Source organism: Anarhichas minor, unplaced genomic scaffold, assembly GCF_050575085.1.
Source record: "Anarhichas minor isolate MPS153535 unplaced genomic scaffold, ASM5057508v1 ptg000002l, whole genome shotgun sequence".
NCBI classification, from domain to species: Eukaryota; Metazoa; Chordata; class Actinopteri; order Perciformes; family Anarhichadidae; genus Anarhichas; species Anarhichas minor.
In genome coordinates, this window is record NW_027466448.1 from 6062037 (window position 1) to 6082379 (window position 20343).

The window sequence follows — 20343 nt, forward strand, 5'->3', positions numbered from 1 at the left end:
AGGTAACCCGAAAGCTATCTTATTCATCTTGCTGGAGACAATTAAAGTATGCATTGGGGTAAGAAGCTAATTGGTTTCCTTAAATCACTGTTTGAGTTCTGTGGCTCACGTGTTTAATCCATACTTTAAAGAACTAACATCAAAGCGAACCCATCCACACCCACCACCTCTACAGTAATTTGCATTTGGGCAACTTTCTCCCTTTCCCTTCTGTGTTAATTTGACATTTTAGTCCGTCACAACGATTTCCTGATAGAATAGTTGGCTACAAAGATTAGCCTAAAGGGCAAATCTGACATGCGTTGCTGTCCTCCTAGTGAAAGTGCTGACACTGTGGATAGATCTAGTGAGGGTCCACAGAGCATATGCTGTCGTCTCGCAGACATGACCTCTTTTGCTGATAGATTTCATTGAACACTGTCTGCCTTTAATGGGCAAACAGTAACAAGACATCAGATAGGATTGATTGATGTCGGTGTGTTGGGCGAGGTGGCGGAGAGCTGCAAGTAGCAACTTAAACAAGCCTATGGAAAGGAAAATTGCATTGTTATTTGCTGATGGAGAGCTGTGGTTGGTGATGTGAGAGTTATTGCTCAGGAAATTGCTTCGACCTGAATGCTGTGGCAGCCTCTGACTCTCTTAAAATTGAATTTGATAGACAACAAGCTAATGTTCTCTGCACCTGAGATGGTTAAACAGATTTCCGTGGCATAATGAGCAAAGGACCTGACATTTTCCCTCTCCACTTCCTTCAGCCAGACTGGTAGAGTGTTGTTTAATGTCAACAAACGATCGAAAAGTATCTCTTTCTGCTCTTTCCTTTCAGTTAGGTGTTAATACTATACTTGGTAGTATGTCTGTGTACCAAGTCCTCGTCCTAGGATTCTAGTATGATAGTCTAAATCCCTAAAAAAGAGCCCGCAAATCTGGAATTAAAATGAAAATGAACATTACTTTTCCCTCCCTCATCCATTATTTAAGACAATATTCAGTAAGCTAAAATCTTTTAAGTGAACCTGTGCAAAGGCCAGCTGTAGAAAACTGTTGCTATACAGACCAGTCTATAAATGTGCATAAATGAGTGGGTGTGGGGCACAAACAGCTTAATGATATATGCACCCATCAGAGTTTTCAATATCTGCTATAGATACAGGTTAGAAGCCTGCAAGTGGATTGAGATCCCATGGGTGCCACGGGAATTGCATGAATGTTGTAAGTGGGATATATGTATTATAATGTGGGCAGTCAGCATGAACTTTGCGGACTGATCATTTAATAACATTTAATATATTAATATGTGAAGCTAGTATGACTGGACTCAACCTTTTTATTTTTTTAATTGTTGGGATTTTACAGTCTGGACACAAGGTGGTGGACGGACCGATATTTCCATCAATAGAGCCATGCCTAAAGATGCACTAAAGAAAAAATAACTGTGTAATGAAATCATGAAATTGACGAAGCCCCACTAATAACGTGTTGTTGCAGCTTGTTTTTCATGAGTTGGTGTGAGTGGAAACAGTCTGGAGAGCTGTGTGCTGTACTGGCAGTGTTTTCCTGTGCAATCTTTGTTAATTGATTGGTTTAAGTTATCTGGAGACTGCCCCCGTTCTGCAGGTGTAAACAAAGAGCTCCTCAATTAGAAACTGGGTTACACCTGGAGGACAAACACACACCCACAAAACACACAGAAGCGCACAGAAACGACCCCTAACAAATTGGTTTAGTGGGTGCTGAGCACACATTCCAACAAATGTGTACAGCAGGATACTGATAAGTCCTTTTAGTTCCAAGTAGAGAGACTTCAAATCTGTTCCCCCAATTTGGAGAGTGATGTAACGCATGTGGGGGTTGGACCTTGACAGATTTCATGGTTCTTCAAAATGGCTTCCATCAGCACTAGTACATTTTATGAAATCAAGAAAGATAAGTGTGTTGGGATGTAATTACGAGTGTTTCAGTTTAATCTGCGGATTCCTTTCACTGAGGGAACATCTCAGGAAAAGTTGGATGAGTGAGTTTTTTTTATTTATTTTATAGCAGCATCAGCATTTTGTTCACGGAAATGCACGTGGTTTTGTTCTTGTCCTTCGTAGAGGACACAATAATTTCCTATTTATTTCACTGTCACGTCTGAGACGGCTCTTTTACGAAAGCAGAACAAAACTGACATAGAACGGGAGACTAAAGCATGAGTTGGTTTATGAGACGATGAGAACCCAGAAGTTCTTCGGAAGTAAGTTTTGTCCCACAAACGAGTTCAAAAAACGTTCAGGTTAGAGAAATATAGATTGACATTTCTCTTCAAATCTCTTTGATGAGCTCTGTGGCCTAAAAACCAAATATCAAAAGCACATCGAGTAAAAAACTTCAGCAAAAGACATAATGTAAAATCGAAATATCCACTTGGCTTTTATGTTATGTTTAATTCATTCTCTTGGTTGATGTGTGTGCGTGTGTGTGTGCGTGTGTGTGTGCGTGTGTGTGTGTGTGTGTGTTCATTGTAAAAAGCTGGTCAGGCCAAATAAAAGCCCCTAAATCCGTTAACGCACGTAACATTAAGTGAATGCAGAGTTGGTGTGTGGTGGAGTTCTTTTTGCAGTAGTGGCACTAAACAGCAGTCAGATGTGGCAGCGCATCTACACAGAGACCTCTGTTATGTGAATAGGTCTGTTGTCATTCAGGACCACGTCCCACCTCATTGACAGGTCTGTGGCCATCTGAGTGACTCCGAGTGGTAGAAAATCTACCTCTGGATGACCCCACCCCCTGCTCGTATCATCGTCCATCATCCCCATTGAGAGCTGCCAGGTCAGCTGTCACCACTGTTTACCGTCCACATCCTGGCCCACTGACTCACCCATCCGTTAGTCCCCCGCTGGTGACAGACGGGGTAGGTGGGACAGTCAGGCAAGGTCAGCAGTGTGGCCTCACTCTCATAGCTCTGGCCTTGCTCCCTGCAGTTACGTTTAGCTCTCCTTCCTACGTTCCTCACCGATCCATCTGTCACCAGCATTAGGAGCAGTGCAATATATTCCTCACCCCCAGGCACATTTCATTACAGCATTCAAGCTGGTGCACTAGGACTCTACTGCAGAGAGTTTTAAAGAGAATTTAAATCAATTTTTTTTTTTTTCAACCAAATAGTTTTTTTTAAATCAAAACACAGCTTGGTGATATATGTTTTTATTGTCAAAATAGTTATAATTGCAAAACAAAAAAAGAAGTGCAGGACGTTGCAAAGTCTGAAAGTTATGCCATGAATGTAAATAAATGTAACAAATGAAGGTTTGTCAAATCTAATTCCAGTGCTGCTCTGGGTGACTTCTAGATTGTAAACAACGTATCTGCGCTGCCTCTGTATCTATGCGCTTCCACTTCCTCCGGTATTAACTTAGCTGTCCATTACTTTGTGTTGTGCTTGTGAAATTAATAATCAGACTTCTATATATATTTCACCAACAGATGTTGGTAGTGGTTTGTTAGGAATGCATCCATATAACTCATTTTGGTTTTGCTGAATGTGTCTGAATTTACTGAAAACTGGATGATCTGTCAATTTAAATGAGTAGCTTTCTCTTGTTTGTATTAGCTGAGAAGTATTTCAAAACATATGTTATAATATGCGTCTCTTACTTTCAGAAACATCTGTTTTGTTCCCTGAATTGTAAGCTGCAGCTCTATGTTAACGTACAGCTTGATTGTACAGAGAGACGAAGCCAGACTCCAAAACTAGAACAAAGAACAGAGATTATAAAAGATCAATTCTTGCCTCCCTGTTTTGGCCTCCAGTGGATTGAAAGACTCTCATTATAAATTCTCTCCAACAAATTCCTCTACTGAAGGGTGAGATGTCTTTGCACTTCCATAAAAATATAAGATTTAAACGTACCCCGGGCAAACTAGATTTAGTACGTAACAAATGTGAAATCCAGTCAGAAAAAAAAACTTCTCAATGAGGAAGTAAGAGTATATGTACTTTTTTACTTTTTATGTGGCAAAACCATGTTTAACTAAATATTTAATGGTAGCAAAGTGTTTTTTACATACTTTAAAACATGTCTGGAGGGGAACCTTGATTAAAGGCCAAAGGTGATTTGTTGCTGGGACTCTCTGAAGAAAGAATAGTTTTATGTTTAAATCAACCAAATAAAAGGTGTACAGTAGTTTTACCCTGTTGTATTATGTTGTATTACTTTATAATCAGTAATGCATGTGTAGTTTCATGAATCATATTTTAATATTCAAATAGTTTTAGAACATATTCAAATATGAATATCTTTGTATTACTACACTATGACTTCATCATAAATTAGAGATGGGTTTTACATGAATATTGCATGTGAATCTTGTTTTTCTTGCAATCAATAGTCTAATGATTGCACTATATGAGGAGATCTTTTGAGCAATTAAAAAGAATAATTGCCATGAGTTATACATTTTTAAAACAAGAAAATTAGCCATTTCAGCAGAATGTTGTACCAAACCAGTGTTGTTGTATTTCAGTTATTAGAGATACAAACAGAATACACATTTTGTTCATGCAATATTTCGCTTTTTCATATTTCATACCTCACAATACCAGGCCACCCTTTCATATTCGATATTTAACCTTTCAGGTACACATATTCCAAAGAGAGAGGGAAAGTGTAGCCAGTTAAAATGATTATCCTGCTGCAGAACCACATTTTACTGCAAGCTGAGCTCAGCAATCAACACCACACGTCATACCTTCAGTGTCAGCTTATATGGCACTCTTGAACCTGATACAGAAACAAAGTACTGTACAGGATTTCAAAAAGTGGAGGAGGGGACGGACCTGAGTTACTAGTGTTTGCAGCAGAGATTATTAGAGCGCCACTGTATCTCTTTCATCTGGTCACGGTGCACTCTGGTATCTACTCCAATGCCCCTGGCTCATCAGCAGGACCCCAGACCTAATTTGCAGCTCCTGACATGACCCTCCCACACAGTGACTGCTGTAAAATCGGTGCCTTCAAACTAATTAGATGGAAACAGAATGCAATTAGAGCGACTGATAATTAATGCTGTGACTAAATATGTGCCTGGAAGTTTCTTTCTTTTTTTGGATCACAGCTTCAGTGGAACATGATTGGATGCGGTAGAAGAGAATATCCCCTTTTTAGTACTGCATCTTAACATCAAGCCTCAGTTTGTACTGGTTTGGTATCATTTTAACGACGAGTTAGGCCAATCTACTCACAAGTACACTCCAAAGCATATGATTGTAAGATGTCAAGACACTGCTGTCTGTCTGTTGTTGACTAATTACAAGCACCAACGCATGTTTGGTTTGGTTTTGGAAAATATTATTGGCAGTTTAATTTGTGCATAATCCCAAGTTTATTTTCCTTCCTTTCTATTGGATTGTAAGCTAATGATAGAGCAATACGTTATAGTTTTGCCAGGGGCTGGATACTCATCCTCTTCTTGTGAGCTTATCTGACAGACAGAATAAACAAGGGAACATCTGCATTACACATGTGTGCTCTCAGATACAGAGAGCAGTCAAACAGAGACAGGTAATTAAGATGCAAGACATACAAGGTCGCTACAAACCAAACTCCAACTAGTATATCAGATTTGATGAATAAACAGAGTAGTATCATTGTAATTGTGATACTATCTAACACATGTCTTGTGTTTATTTACAGCAAGCATTTGTACAATAAATTTGATAAATAAATTTCATTGAAGTCAGATATATATTCTAGAGAAATACAAGCAACAATATGCAAAATCTACCCTACTTCAATGTTTTCTTGAGCACAATTTGCATAAAACCCCAAATCTATCCAATTTGATGAAGATGTGGGTAGTGGTCTGCTAGAGCAGTGCATCATGTCTAGCTGCTTTTGATGAAGGTTGAGAGCCGACAAAATAGGTTATATCTACAATACTGAACATGAGAGGACTACGCTTAAGGTTAGGTCAGTTTGTATTTAATATTAATAGTATAATATAATTGTTCAGTGCATACCAGGTGCACACATACAGAAACCCCAAACCTTGAATATGCTGTACACAATCGTCTACACACTGACACGTCGAGCTATGATCAGGTGGCTGCACAAATTGACAGGTTGACTGTGGTGAAGTCATCGTGTGGCAGTAATTAACACCCCAATAGGGGGGACCGCACAATCAACACCAGCATAATGAATCAATATTTTGCAATCAGCACAGGATACTGCACCATTAACTGTGCCATGCATTAGCTCATTTACAGTACTGCTTCCTTAGCTATATCTATCTATCTATCTATCTACTGTATATATTTAAAGTTGCACCGGGCTTTCTTCAGCAACTGACATAAGGAGCTATTGAGGAGCCGCAGGCATATAGGAGTGACCACCCACCAGCCCTGAAAGCATCCAGGTGGACTATCTCATATGGATTATGGATTAAATCAAACACTCGATGTGCTGCTGGCCACAGTTGTTCAGCTTTAGTTACAGATATCATCAGTGCATAGAGATGAACTGAAATGTGAGTGACAACAAACGCATCAAAACTGCAAATAAGATATAGTGCATGCTACATTTTCAGAGCACCACACTGCTTGAAAGGAATATCTTCTCAGTGGGAAGCTGGTGATGTTTCATGTACTTGTTGCTAGTAGCAAATCATATAGATTGATCAAGGCTGTGTGTAGGAGCATGAGAAACAGGACATTGTGAACCTTCTCACATCGTCCCCCTTATGAAGGGAAATAGCAGCTGCTGAGACAATTGATAGTGTAAACACTCCCCAGCTCAATGTAGGGAGTTAGCAGCAATAAGGACTAGTACATTGTGATCTGGTCAATTACATTTAGGAGAAAAAGGCAGTGAATGAAGAGCAAAAACAAATGGATTAAAACAGACATGAAATCAAAACCGAAAGAAATGAAAAACACAGAACAAAGACAATCAACTGAAATGATTTTGCTCCGTTATAAGGACTTGTCCGCCCACCATGTGATTGTGCGATATCATTAGCAAACCCTTATTATCTGCTAACCGTCTATAACTTCTCTTTCTAGCTGGCAATGTATTTGCTGTAATTATGACCCCCCCCCCCCCGGCTTTCAATATCCCTTACTGGGTTCTTCATCCATAATTCATCAGAGGAACTTTGGGTAAAAGATTTTTCTGTATAATTTTAGAACCCGTTAAGCATTGGTCTGGGTATTTTTTTTGACAGATTTCATTTAAGTTGTTAAACCAACTAAAATCAAATAAAATAGATTGGCACAGTCGCCGGAACATGAACACTACAAATTACAATAAGCAAAAGTTATAATCACAAAAAATAACGACAAACAAAAGAAGACAACTGTACCAGATGGTTCCAACATCATTCTGGAGTCTGTAACCGAGGTATTTTTTTCTTCTTCAAGTCTGTCCACCAGCAGCAGAAGCAGGCAGTTAGATATAATGATGCAAAGTGTATATCTATGTCCATGAATGTGCAATCTACCGGCATGCCTTCTAGTGGTGTATGTAATTCACTGAAACACCGGGAGGGTTAGGTGCCGGCCCACTTGATAACCCCAATAATATATTTATACCCACCCACCTGGAAGCTGGAAGTGACCGTGTCATTTGACCTGTTTTGTACTATACTTTAGATGCAAGGGCAATAATGTGATACCAAAACTACAATAGGTATGAAGACAAGGTCAGCTGTAGCAACCGTGTGTCTAGTGTGGTTTCAGCATACATATATTATGGCTGCATCAGTGAGGATTTAAAGGTTTTCTCATTTGCAACCAACAGGGGGCAATGTTGTTCTGTGATTAAACTGATCACTTCAGCCTGAGACTCAAGTGGTGAAAAATCTATGGAGCATATACAGTGAAGGTTGACGAGGGAAGAAAATATAGCAAAACAAATGAATAAACCCACCAGAGGAGATAAGTCTTGGCCAGAACCAAATGACTTCAGGCAGCTTCATTTGAACCGCTAAATCGGATTTTATGCTGAAATTGTTCCATAATTAGGGAATACAGTGAGGGTATCGTAAATGTCAGACCAAATATATCAGCACAAGCTATCAGACAGGTGCAGCACCACAAAATACCATGCAAGTAATTCCCGGGGAGCCCCTTACTGTGTTTCCCCTGACCTCACTAGAACTTCCATCTACAACAAATCTGTTTACTGGCATGTTTGTCTTTGCTTTATGTGGAGGTATTCACGCATGATGCATGTATGTTAGTGCAGGTGTTCAAAAACAATGTTAGATGTCAGGCATTGCAACCACAAATGCAAATGCTTTCATTTGCCAAACATATTTCAGGCATCCCATTCACTTTCAGTAAATGGATTGAGATCCTAAGAGGTAACACTTCATCTTGTTTGTCTTCTTCAAACACATATTTGTTTTCAACCAAGATCAACGTGCTGTTCCGAACGCAACGCTGCGGTAGCTCGCAAACACTGAAGGTGAAACATTCACGCTGAAGCTTTGCCAACTTTGTGTTGGTGTAACAATGACACCCCTTATCTTATGAAAGTGGAGAAAGCATGAATAAAACATGAGGTCATAGTTATTTTTTTTCACAGCCTCTACAATACCCCATACATGGCTAGAATAGCTAACAATCAAAGAGTCAAGAGATAGGTTCAGCGGGGAGTGACTCTCTTTTGAAGCTGTGCCTCCCTGGCCAATTCTGAATTTCTTTGAAAAGAATGAGAGAATATTGGACCATAGCAGGTCCGTCCCCCGGTGGAATGCCTCTGCTTCTACTGTATTTATCTATTTACTTAATTGTGGACTTCTTCTGTATTGAGCTAAGAGTCGGGGGTGTGTGAGGAAATATTTGCACATCAATGCCCTCTCTGAGTGGCTAGAAAACCATACGCTTCTCCTCTTTTGTGTGTGTGATTGAAATAATGTTTTATTCCTGAGTGTTGCGATTATGTCAGTAATGCAGATTTTGGTTGTAAGTTTGTTCATTTGTGTGTTTCCCGTTGTATGTGTTGCGTGTGCTACGCAGATGTTTGTGTCAAACTGCATTCGATTTGTGCAGAAGTCTGCTCTGCTCTCTAAATAAAATATTTTCTGTAACAAGGGTCTACAGCTTGATGGTACAATGGTCAGTGCTTTTGAATAAAGGTCACAAAAGTGACCCATATGATGATATTTCATGGTTGTCGTACACAATTCACAAGCAGACTGTAACGGAACATTGGCTTAGCTTTTTACTGGCTTGGGGAAAGCTCAACAGGAAACAGAAATCTCATATTAAACTCACAGATGAATTAACAAAGGAGTCCGTCGGGGTGAAACACAAGGTCTCGAGTTCTATGAATGGAACCAGAGAACCAAAGGTGCGGGACAGAAAATTACATTTTCATGGCAAGAGAAGTCAAAGATCGATATGGTACGGTTCAAATCAAGAGCTCTCTTGGTAGTAGATTGCGTCCAACGAGTGATGTCCTCGGAATACCAAAAAGGGGTGAATACAAGGTTCAGGTTGCTTCGAGTGTGTTCATGGGGCCGAGGGCAGGGAGAGGCAAGAGCTCAGAGCACACAGAAACATTCACAATGGTTCAGAGTGAAGAGGGTTTCACGGATGGGATTTGAGTCTGAAACAAGGACACAGAATGTTACATTACATTACATTACAGTCATTTAGCAGACGCTTTTATCCAAAGCGACTTACAATATGTGACAATATGTGTACATATGCGACTTACAAGAATGTGCACTTTGTTTCATTAGTGTAGGTCTCAAAATAATAGAAAATAACAATGTGGGTGAAAAAACAGCACTCCATAATTTGACACTGTTTATACTGAGTTACCAAAGCCTAACCTATCTGCTATAAACACAATATTTATGACCGTAGTTGCCATGTTTAGACATTGCATGAAGAAATGTTTCACATTCGGTGCAAAAATAGACAACAACCTAATAAGACATACATTTGAAGTAGTGGCCCTCCACTAAAATGATGCTAAAAACGCCGCAGGTATAGTCTGTAATTCCATTTTGGTCAAATCTGTTATCTCAACAATATAAGAACCAGTGCATAAAAGAACACACCAGGGTAAAAAGAGTACATAGTGAACAGTACATACACAACTCATAATGTCTATGGAAAGGTCAAAGGAAAAATACATTGATCATCTCAGAATTCTATCACAGACTGCTTGACATTTTGGAAAGCATAAGCCGATTACCTAACACCCTAAACTGCCTTTGTGTTGAAATGTTACACTGTCAAATGGTGATCTGAGAGTCCAGACTTAAACCTGTGAAAACAGCAACAAAACATAAAGTTATTAGAAGTGTCTTACTGTAGACAGAGGAAGTCCTTCGTTTCTCATGGACATAGCACCTTGATTGTATTTTTTCATTTGCTATGCCAGCGGCACAACTCTAGGGTAAGCAATGCCGTCCTGTCACTCAGGCAGGGCCTGGTTCCAGGGTGAAACATCGCAACAACTTTCAGATGGATTGTACATGGTCCCCTGTGGATTAAGCCGACTGACTTTAGTGATGCCACTGCCCTACCTCTAATGCCGCCACGGGGCTTGTTGGTTTTTATTTATATGTCTCGGCAACAATCGAGTGGATTGCCATACAATTTAGAACCCATTTTACATCCCCCTTAGGATTAACTAATCAAAATTTAAACTTGTTATGTTTTCAGAGATAAGTAGCAAATGTTTGCATGCCAACATGCTGAAATAAGTCGGTGGATATGATAATCAACAGTATTCCTGCTAAACATCAGCATGTTAACATTGTCACTGTAAGCATGTTCACGACCTGTTGTTATTCTTTAGCTCAGAGCATCATTGTTTCTAAGTATAGACACACAGAGCTGCTAGGGTAGCTGTAGACTCATAGTCTGCTTTTGTTCTGTGTGATGTCGAAGGCGTTCTCCTTCCCTCCCTCTCAAAAAGTTAACCGCCAGCTTTCTTTTACTGAAGATGTTTGAAAATGATTCGATTTGTCTCCTCTCATCACAGGCTGAAAACACAACCGACAAGTGCTATTTCACTGGAGGATTTTCTGCGTATGCCTCATTTCCTGATTGTGTTGTATGCTCCTTGTATACAAGATAAAACAAAAGGAGCTGACAACACCATTAGTGGAGCTCTGTGTTGGTGGAGATTGCATCTAAAGTCATTTGCCATTTAAAGAAGCAGTGTGTGGCATTTTGTGGGATCTATTAGGAGAAATGGAATAAAATATTCATAATTACTATTATCCAGGCCAAAATAGTTGTGACTTGCAATATTGTTCCGATAATTATCGAAATTAGCTTTTTTCAATATTTGGTAAGAAAACAATATCTTTAGTGCATCACAGATATGACTTTAATTAAGGTGCATTATACTAGATTAGCTCATAGCTAGTAGTGCTTACAGCGCTAACAGCACAAATTACGGCAAACATTTTTTAAATTAGAATGAGCCTTTCATATCTTAATAGGGACTGGGTCCTCCTCCCAGAGTATGCCATGCTGCAATGCCATGTTTTTACAGTAGCCCAGAGCGGCTGTTGGTGTAAGCCTTCCTCATCGTTACGTTACCTGAAGGCCATACTGCAGTTATCTGGCATGCTTGTGAAACTGCAGTAACGTGAGCCACCGAGTAGAAAAGCACAGTTTTGTACTCCACGGCTCACATTACTGCAGTCTTGGGATGGAAAGGTTGGGCGAAGGGATATTCGGTTGGTTGCAGTCTGCAAACACCCTGTTAGATGCCACCAAATCAAACACACCGCTTCTTCAAGTAAAAAAAACAACTAAACTCAGTTAGATCCCAGAATCCATTTAACTGAGCTTTGACATTAGATGTCAACAAGATTTATGAAGTTGTACTGAGTTTACAGCTCTGCAATTTCTGATGACACTACTTGTTCTCTCCAGGTGTTCACGGACCCCATGTGAAGGCAAAGCCTCATCTTTTACGGCAGAAATGCAAATTACAGGGTAAAGGTCTTGCAAGCTGTTACAAGCCACTGGCCTGATATCATTAAGTTTAACCTCCCTCCCTCTTTTGGAAGCTGGGATTATGCGTGCCTTTTCTAGAGAGCGGGAACTTCTGTGAGAGATTTACCTCACAAGACATAGCAGTGGGAGTACATCAGCACATGGCAACCTATAGTGTCAGCTGTTTATTGTGTTGCAGCAGGCAGCCATCTTGCTGTCCTTGCTGTTTTTTCTTCCCAGGGTAAATTGCTGATGTTTGTTCCTTCCTATGCCTCAGAAGCTTAGGATTTAGTAGTAAGAATCTGCAATTCAAATGCAATTATTGCTTTCCCTCTCTCTCTCTCTCTCTCTCTCTCTCTCTCTCTCTCTCTCTCTGTCATGGCAACTCCATTAGCCAATTACATTTGTAGTATCTTTTTATTGGAATTGCTTGCAAGTGAGGAACATAACTTCAGTGGTTTTCCAATGATAGATAATTTCATTTTCAAAACATAATTGGACACAAGCATGAGTGTGTTGTTACAGAGTGCTGTTCAGGGCATGGGGTACAAATTGGAAACGTGAAACCCTTAAAAAAATAATCTACAACAGCACTAGTAGGGTTTGATTTTTTTACACCCTGTTTAAACCCCTAAAGCCATTTTTTTTCCAATTTATGAAATGCTTTATTTCCAACCTATTCCAACAGGTCCAATTGCATTTTGAAAGCTTATCAAGATTGTAAATGAAAAAAAAGAAGAAAATGACATTAAGTGTGTCGGCTTCTTTGACCTTTTGATAGTGAGTCAGATTTATATTAGTACGTATGATGTACTAGACCAGGCTTACTGTCTCAGCCGCAGCACTTATATGCGTATTGATCCAAATGCACCTTTGTCTCACACAGCATGAATCCAGAGCAGCGTCAGATAATAACCCTTTCCATCTCTGTCAAAAGGATGACTTAACCTTGTTGCACCGGGGACTGCCAGCAAACTATTTAGCCTGGAGAGAGAGCAAGAGATAGAGAGTGAAGTGTATGTGTGTGTGTGTAGTGCGGGGGTGGAAAGCTGAAAGAGTGACTGCATCTTATGAGCAAGTGTCTGACAGTGAGAAACACCAAATCAGGGAACAAGTCCTCACTCAGCCAGCAGCTATTGATCCAGGTTCAACAGGCCATCCAGCAGACCATTGATCTGAGCCACATCTCCTCTCATTGGTCATCATCACAAGAGGTACTGACACTTTCCAAAATGAAGAGTGTCTTAATGAAACAGTTAGTCTTACATTCAACCTGCACGATGCAGAAACAAGAATGGTGGTCATTATCTTGACTCAAAACCGAGTAAAGCAGAACAAGAACATTTGAGAGCATGTGGTGTTGCCTACTCAATTGGCAACCGCAATTGCAACATGTTGTAGCCACTGTGGAAATGATTCAAACGGCAGTCCCTTCACTTGTAACTAGAAGATGGCTTTAAGACAAGGTCTTTTTGTTGTGGTTGCTGGGTGCAGGTCCCACTTTAGTTTTGCAAGGGCTCCACAAAACTCATTTTGGATTTTCTGGCTCCAGTAAGTGATAATACTGAAGATAAAGACACCGAGAATAGAACATGCATGACTCAGATCTTGGAACAAACAAACTCCATCATGGTCATACACATCACTCTTATGTATAAGACCATCAGGAAACAATGATTCTGACTGTCGGTTTGTCTTTAGATGTTTACAACCAATGTACGAGTGGCTTAGTGGCACAATATAATATCTGAAAACATATTACTAAAACAATATTATTTTTAGAGTTAGCAAAATGAACACGGTAAACATCAGAAATATGTTTAAGTCTCTGGTTTCATTTGAGTTCTTCGTGTTTTGTCATCGTACTTTGTCTCAATGAGAGAAAATGTCAAACAGCAAAAAAACAACAACACTAACAGCTTTGTTGAGCCGGAGAGACAGGGATCTGATATGCCTGTAAAATGCATGCAGGTGAAGTATGCATATTTGGTGAAGTCGGTGCGAGTGAGAGCGCTCTTGGTTCCTCGTCACTGCCTCAGGCTTCTGTTAATGCGGGCCTCGTCAACATCAAGGTATGGATTAGTTCTGGCAGCGTCGTTCGCGCCATCAGCTGATCAGCGTGAGCTAACTCCCGTAATCGGCACAATGAATCCAAAAATATATTCAAAGCAAAGCAGCTACTTTAGTGTTAATTTGATCAGCTCTCTTTCTTCGAACATCATATCATAACTGCTATTCACATTGCACTTTACTTCAACCAGCTGTATGTTTTTGGTTGTAGTTATTGATTTCCATCACCAGATGTGAATAATTAAGACCGTTGTCTACATCTGCCTAATTGAGCTTTTTCCTCACTATTACACTATGCCCGCTTATACTGCTTCAAAAAGGATCTTTTGTTTGTACTGCACATCTCTATCCAGGCTTCAAACCCTGGAAACTGCTTCTGGTTTCTTCTGGAATGCAGGCAGAGCCGATTGAATCTGTTTAACTCTCTTTTTTTTTTTTTTAACCACAGCGCTCACGTGTGGTGAAACTCGCCTCTGAATTCAGTTCAATCAGATGATGTGCGGCTGAAAGAAAACATTCTCACAAATGTGGTTCTACCCCTGTCCGGTGAGGGTTTCGGGGTATACATCTATTTTTGAATCATATAATGTATAATGTATGTCGGGGTTCAGTGAGGAGGGATCAGAGTCGAGTGTGTGCAAAACTGCAGATGCAGGTTTCTGGTCATATTTGTTTCCTTTTGGTGCTTTTGTTCTCGGTAATGTCATGAGACGTTAAATGATGAATATTTTGATACATCCTGCATACATTTGTGATTTCTCCATAGCCTTTCCACTAATGGAATGTACTTATAAGTTTTATGTATGTAGCGTTCTTAAAGCACTTATTGATATCTGCAAAACAGTAAAACATGAACTCAACCACCTTTGCTTTGTGGCATTTGAAGGAATGTTATTGAAATTGTCGTCCATCGTGGCCAACTATGCTGGTGAATTCAAATGTATTTGCACTACTGTGCATAGCTGGTGCATTCTGTCTTCCGATATACTTTGTATTTTTGTGTATGTTATCATTGTCTCCTCAGCTAAAGACTATAAGAACAGAGTAACAGCAATAGCCACCAGAGGTTCAGTGTAATTCCCAAGTCTGTAGCATTTTATTGGACTCCAGTACGTCCAACTTTTATAATGCCATTCGTTGTAACATTAACAGCTGTAAATACTGGAGAGTCCTTTTATGTCCAGGATCGATGCAAGTGGTTCAGTTCTATCATTAATCATGGACGGTACCTTTTATGAAGCAATCTCACTTTATTCATAAAGGATAACTGTATGGCTCCATTAAGGTGTCACGCTATTTATCTTCCTTATAACCTGCCCATGGCATTACAAAGCGTCTTGGCTCTCTCTCTCTCTCTCTCTCTCTCTCTCTCTCTCTCTCTCTCACTCCATTTGTCCCTTTGCCCTCTTTCACATATAAAATAATTGGAAATACATGGAGGCTATAACAAAGGGGCAGTTTACTGGCGATAACAAGAAGGCTGTAAAAGGGAAAGTTGTTCATTTGTTGAAGTTGTGTGCGTGTGTGTGTGAGAACATCCATGTATGCACCATTTGAAAGATAAGTTGGTCACAAGATGTGGCTGGGCAGTTAACATTTAGAATCTAATCCATGGGAAAATGATTTTAAAATGTGCACATTTTAAAGATATTAAGTCAAAGCAATACATGCCAGTGTATCTTTTAATCTCACATGAGATTTTTTATGGAAATACATATTTGTCATAAGGTTTGAAGGCTGAAATGGATGTTAAATTCACATCATGAGGGCGGTGTGCTGATGGTCAGTAATACAAGATTAAATACATGATTAAAGATGCAAAAATCCTATCATCAGTATCTAAGTCTTAATACAACCCCCAATACAACCCCGGAACCAGTTAGGTCATAAAATATACATTGTGTGATTTATTACATCTGACTCTATGCCAAGAGCTAGTTGGGGAAAGCATGTTTTATGAATGTCTAGCTGAAAGTATTTGATGAAGTGGTGGGTCACTGTTTGATCCTTGGAGAAAGCTGGACCTAATATCATCAGAGCATGTTGGCAGAGCCCTGAAGGAACCACCTCAGTTTCAGTTTAGAGAGACTCATTCTGGTTATTACTGTCAAACAAATGAAAGCATTGATTTCACCCAGTCTTAAGTCACAGAGTTTCATTTTCACTGAGCCTATGTGTAGCTCTCTCCACGGAAGTCAAAGGGGGATTAAAATGATCAGATCAGATATTGTTGCATGATATTAAACTTCACATTTGTAGCAACAAATGTGTTGTAGCCACTCTTGATATTCACAACACAAACTGGCAGAACTAACAGTTCCACAGGAGCATATTCAAATGTTCACTATGTTCAGTGTTACAGTACTTGCCGCAGAAGTCAACTGTCTCAGATCTCTCACAAAGGCAGTTTAGGAACAAAAGATGTGTAGGGAATCAACACTCAAGACGGCAAGTCGGCAACTTAGCCATCAAACTCAATTTCCAAGGATCCTTAAGCCCCAAACTCAACCCATGAACTCAACATTTACAGTAACAAGATGCTGTAATCTGTGACCCATGACATTACCACAAAACCTGCAGTGCAAAACCTTCGCTCTCTCCCCCTTCGCCTCTGCTCAGGTGTGGAGGTCAGCTCTCCACCGCCCTCGGCTCACCTCCATGCGGTGGATCTCTAACCACTGTGTAGTCTGCTTAGACCGGACGCACCGTACACCTTTCTTGCAGCAACGCGGCTGTCCGCCTGGCAACGTCCCTGATTTGCTAATAATGCTCCTCTAAGGCAGAGCGAACAAGTTAAGAACCTGCGCATACATGTGTGCCCAAAATAATGGTGCCCGTGTGAGGTGTAGTATTGTCGGCAATTATTCATAACTGTTTGTTTTTTTGTTGACGCCAACATTTTTGATTCCACTTCTAAACCAGCCAAAAGTGTTTACTTTCAACACCACTTGTCTGCCACAGGAGTAGACTTCCAGCTGTACTTACAAATAAGGTAATTTAGTTGTCATTGACAACTAACATTTTTTTTTTTTTCAATGTAATCTAGTCAAGCAGTCAGAATTTGCTTTTAATTCAAGTGCTCCTTTCATTAAAACACAGCGTGCCACAGTCCATGTGAAACACAGAGAGCGTGTACCTGGCTGTTACTGCAGTCACACTCCAGCCTGCGTTATTAGAAGAGCTTGAGATAGAGCCACAGCATGCTACCTGCCCTGTGGTATAAGCTATGAACCTCGCTGTCGCTGCCACGTGATCCAGCATCAGTCGACTTTAAGAGACAACCCTTTGACTGTTACTGCCTTGAATCTCAGTTAGTGCATGTCAAAAGTTGGGTAAACAAATGTACGTTTGTAGACCTGCATTTACCTTCCCCCTTTTCATAACACGACGAAAGATTGTTGTCACAGTGAGCGGAAGTTTGGACAAAGTATCTAGTGCGTCTATACCGTGTTCAACTATGAGACTTGTTCTCATCTGTAAACGAATCCCTTTTTTTGTTCAGAGAAATCTATGTATCATGATATACTTTTATTATCCGAATTGTACATTTGCTGTGGAGGTTTATGTCCATCATTATCATGCAATCAAATTGAAAAACTGTGGTTATTGCGACAGCACTAAATGTACTAAATGTATATACAGGCTCTATAATTTACCCATTGTAATACATTAAAGGAAGTATAGATGTTCGCTGAACGTTTACGATTATTTATATTTGGCAGTTTTATGATTATGTTTCTTGTGGACAATGAAAATGAAATAGCTGCTGTACCACATTGGTCTATCAATACAAACATATATATGTTTATCTAGCAACATGGGTCTGTGGCTTTATTTAGTAATCAAATACCTTTAATGGCCTGCTAATGTATTATTCATTCAACTAAGTGTTGTTCAAAACTGGTCGGACTGACACGGACTGACACTGCCAAATGCCCAAATTGTGTGGGACCACAGTTCAGATATCATGTTCGGCATGTTTCAAAGGCCTGTAGTGTAGAAATATAGGTCGAATAGTGTATATTTAAGGATGTTATCGGGACATATTTTAGTTTTACTGCTCAACAACATAAAACCTTACAATGTAAGTCAATTCAAGAGCTGATGCAGGAATCAACTCCTGCATGGTGTTTTCATGAAAGCGACGAAAGGAAAAAAATGTCCGGTGTTGTTCCTACAGAGAGGGAGCTCGTAGAGATGGAGAGCAAACACACAGCAGATCTTCAATAAAACCATCAGTCTTTGAGTCCGTTTCCTCCGGTCAGCTTTACATATCTGAGAAGGACCCCTGCTGATGTTGTGCCACGGGGTGCATATATTTGGACCCTTAAGATTTAAATAATCAACTGAGTTAACGAATGAAGTAACAAAGGTACACACGCTGTTTTTGCATAATAACATGCAGTGAACGTGTCAAATTAGAAGCTTGAAAAGCAATGCATATAATATTGCTGCTGGTGTATGATGGCCACAGGTATTAAATGGAAGAGGGGGACAGATTAACCACCCAACAACCAAGAGGCACATATCCCTTTAAAGAAAGCCCATATTATGAGGTCATTTGGTCATTTCTTTAGTAATAAAATGTTCTACTGTACCGTTACAGACAATGTCTGAAGCATCCCTACTGTTGTATCGGTCTCATTTTGTATCTCTCTCTATTCCTAAGCATGCTATTAACAGTGCAACGCTTCTGAAGGTTACAGTGAACGCTTTCGCCATATACAGCAGTCTTTTTTGTTTTGTTTTAAGGAAAACATCAAGCAAAAACTATACGTCAAAGTGGCCAAATGGATAGAGACTCTCTTGTGACAAAGACATGACAGATTCAATTGCTGAATCTTTTCATCAACAGCCATGCTTCTTTTTAGAGCGTGAAGATGAAATAAGCTGCGCAATAAAACGAACCTCGAGCTGCTCATTCATCACGTTCATTGTGTGTGAGTCTAAGGGAATCTAAAATAGAGATATCGCAAATGAAACAAAACCTGCTGGTAAAAAAGGGAGATTAGATTAGCAATTATGTCTCAAGTACTCCCCTTTATAGTATAGACATTTGAGTGTGATAAGGAGAGGGTTTAGCCTTTCAGTCTCATTGGGTTTGATGGGAAGTTGTGTTCACATTCAAAAAGCAAGTCTCAGAAAAAAACAAGTCCACTGGGGCAAGACAGCGAGAGGCAGCAGGTCTAAACACAAGTACAAATTAACCAGGACAGGAACAGGTAGGCGGAAAGGCTGGAACATAATGGCGGCTAGGTAATGCTGCGGATCTGGACAGGAACGATGGCTTCTGACAAGATTATAGACTGGGAGCTGGAACACAATGAGAATGACTGAGACCCTTGAGAAAGGGCCAGAAAGGAGGGTTAAAAGAGGAGATGGCACGGCGTCATATGTCTCAATAGCTGCCGCACAACCATAAAACATGGGGATGATTGATTTGTGACACCGTGGCGTCCGCAGGGAGGGTGTCAACAGCCTGCTATACAGAATTACATTTCTGCAATTATTGAAAAAAAAAAAATGTTTATCCAGGCAATGAAGAAGGTCAAACAAGAAAAACGTGCCTTTGCTTTTGACTTCCATACCTTATACATTTAAAAACCCATTTCAAGGAGTTTACCTTCCTTTAAAAAATATTGGAAAATAGTCAACTTTTAATGACCCCCCCCCCCACAATGCATTAGAAGGCATAAATACATACTTTAAAATGGGTGAAGTAAGATTGAACACTGCGAGGCCCCTCTGACTACTCTAGATCCATCACTTTGTCAGTTACTTTTAGAATCACAATGACATGAATCATTACAGGAAACTTGTCGGCTGCAATATACATTACTTACAGTAATTACACCGCAGATTGTTACTGCATTATAATTTAAATTCACATTAAAGCTAGTTTTTGACCACTAGTAGCACTATAGAGCAATGCTTTTCACAAATGGGTCCCCATTTTGTTTGCAATACGCAGGCCCTTATTAAGGATGCACTTACATGTGCTACACTTTGCTGCTATTGGTGCCATCCTAATGTATCAATTGACAGTTGGGGGCTCTAACGCAGACAGAAACGTAGCAATGCGTCAACAACAGCGTTGAAAATATCTTTAATGTGGTATTTAAAACCATATACTCTCGTCTATACCATATGTTGGCTCATATAATTCCCATTGTCATTAAATACAGTGGAACGTGCAACATTTGATGACAGTTTTTAGCCATCTCCTGAGAGTCTACGTCACGATTTAAGGTATTCATCCTGCCTTTGCTTCTCCCCCTGTATCTTTCCCCACTATCTCTGAGCACTAAGCAACGTGA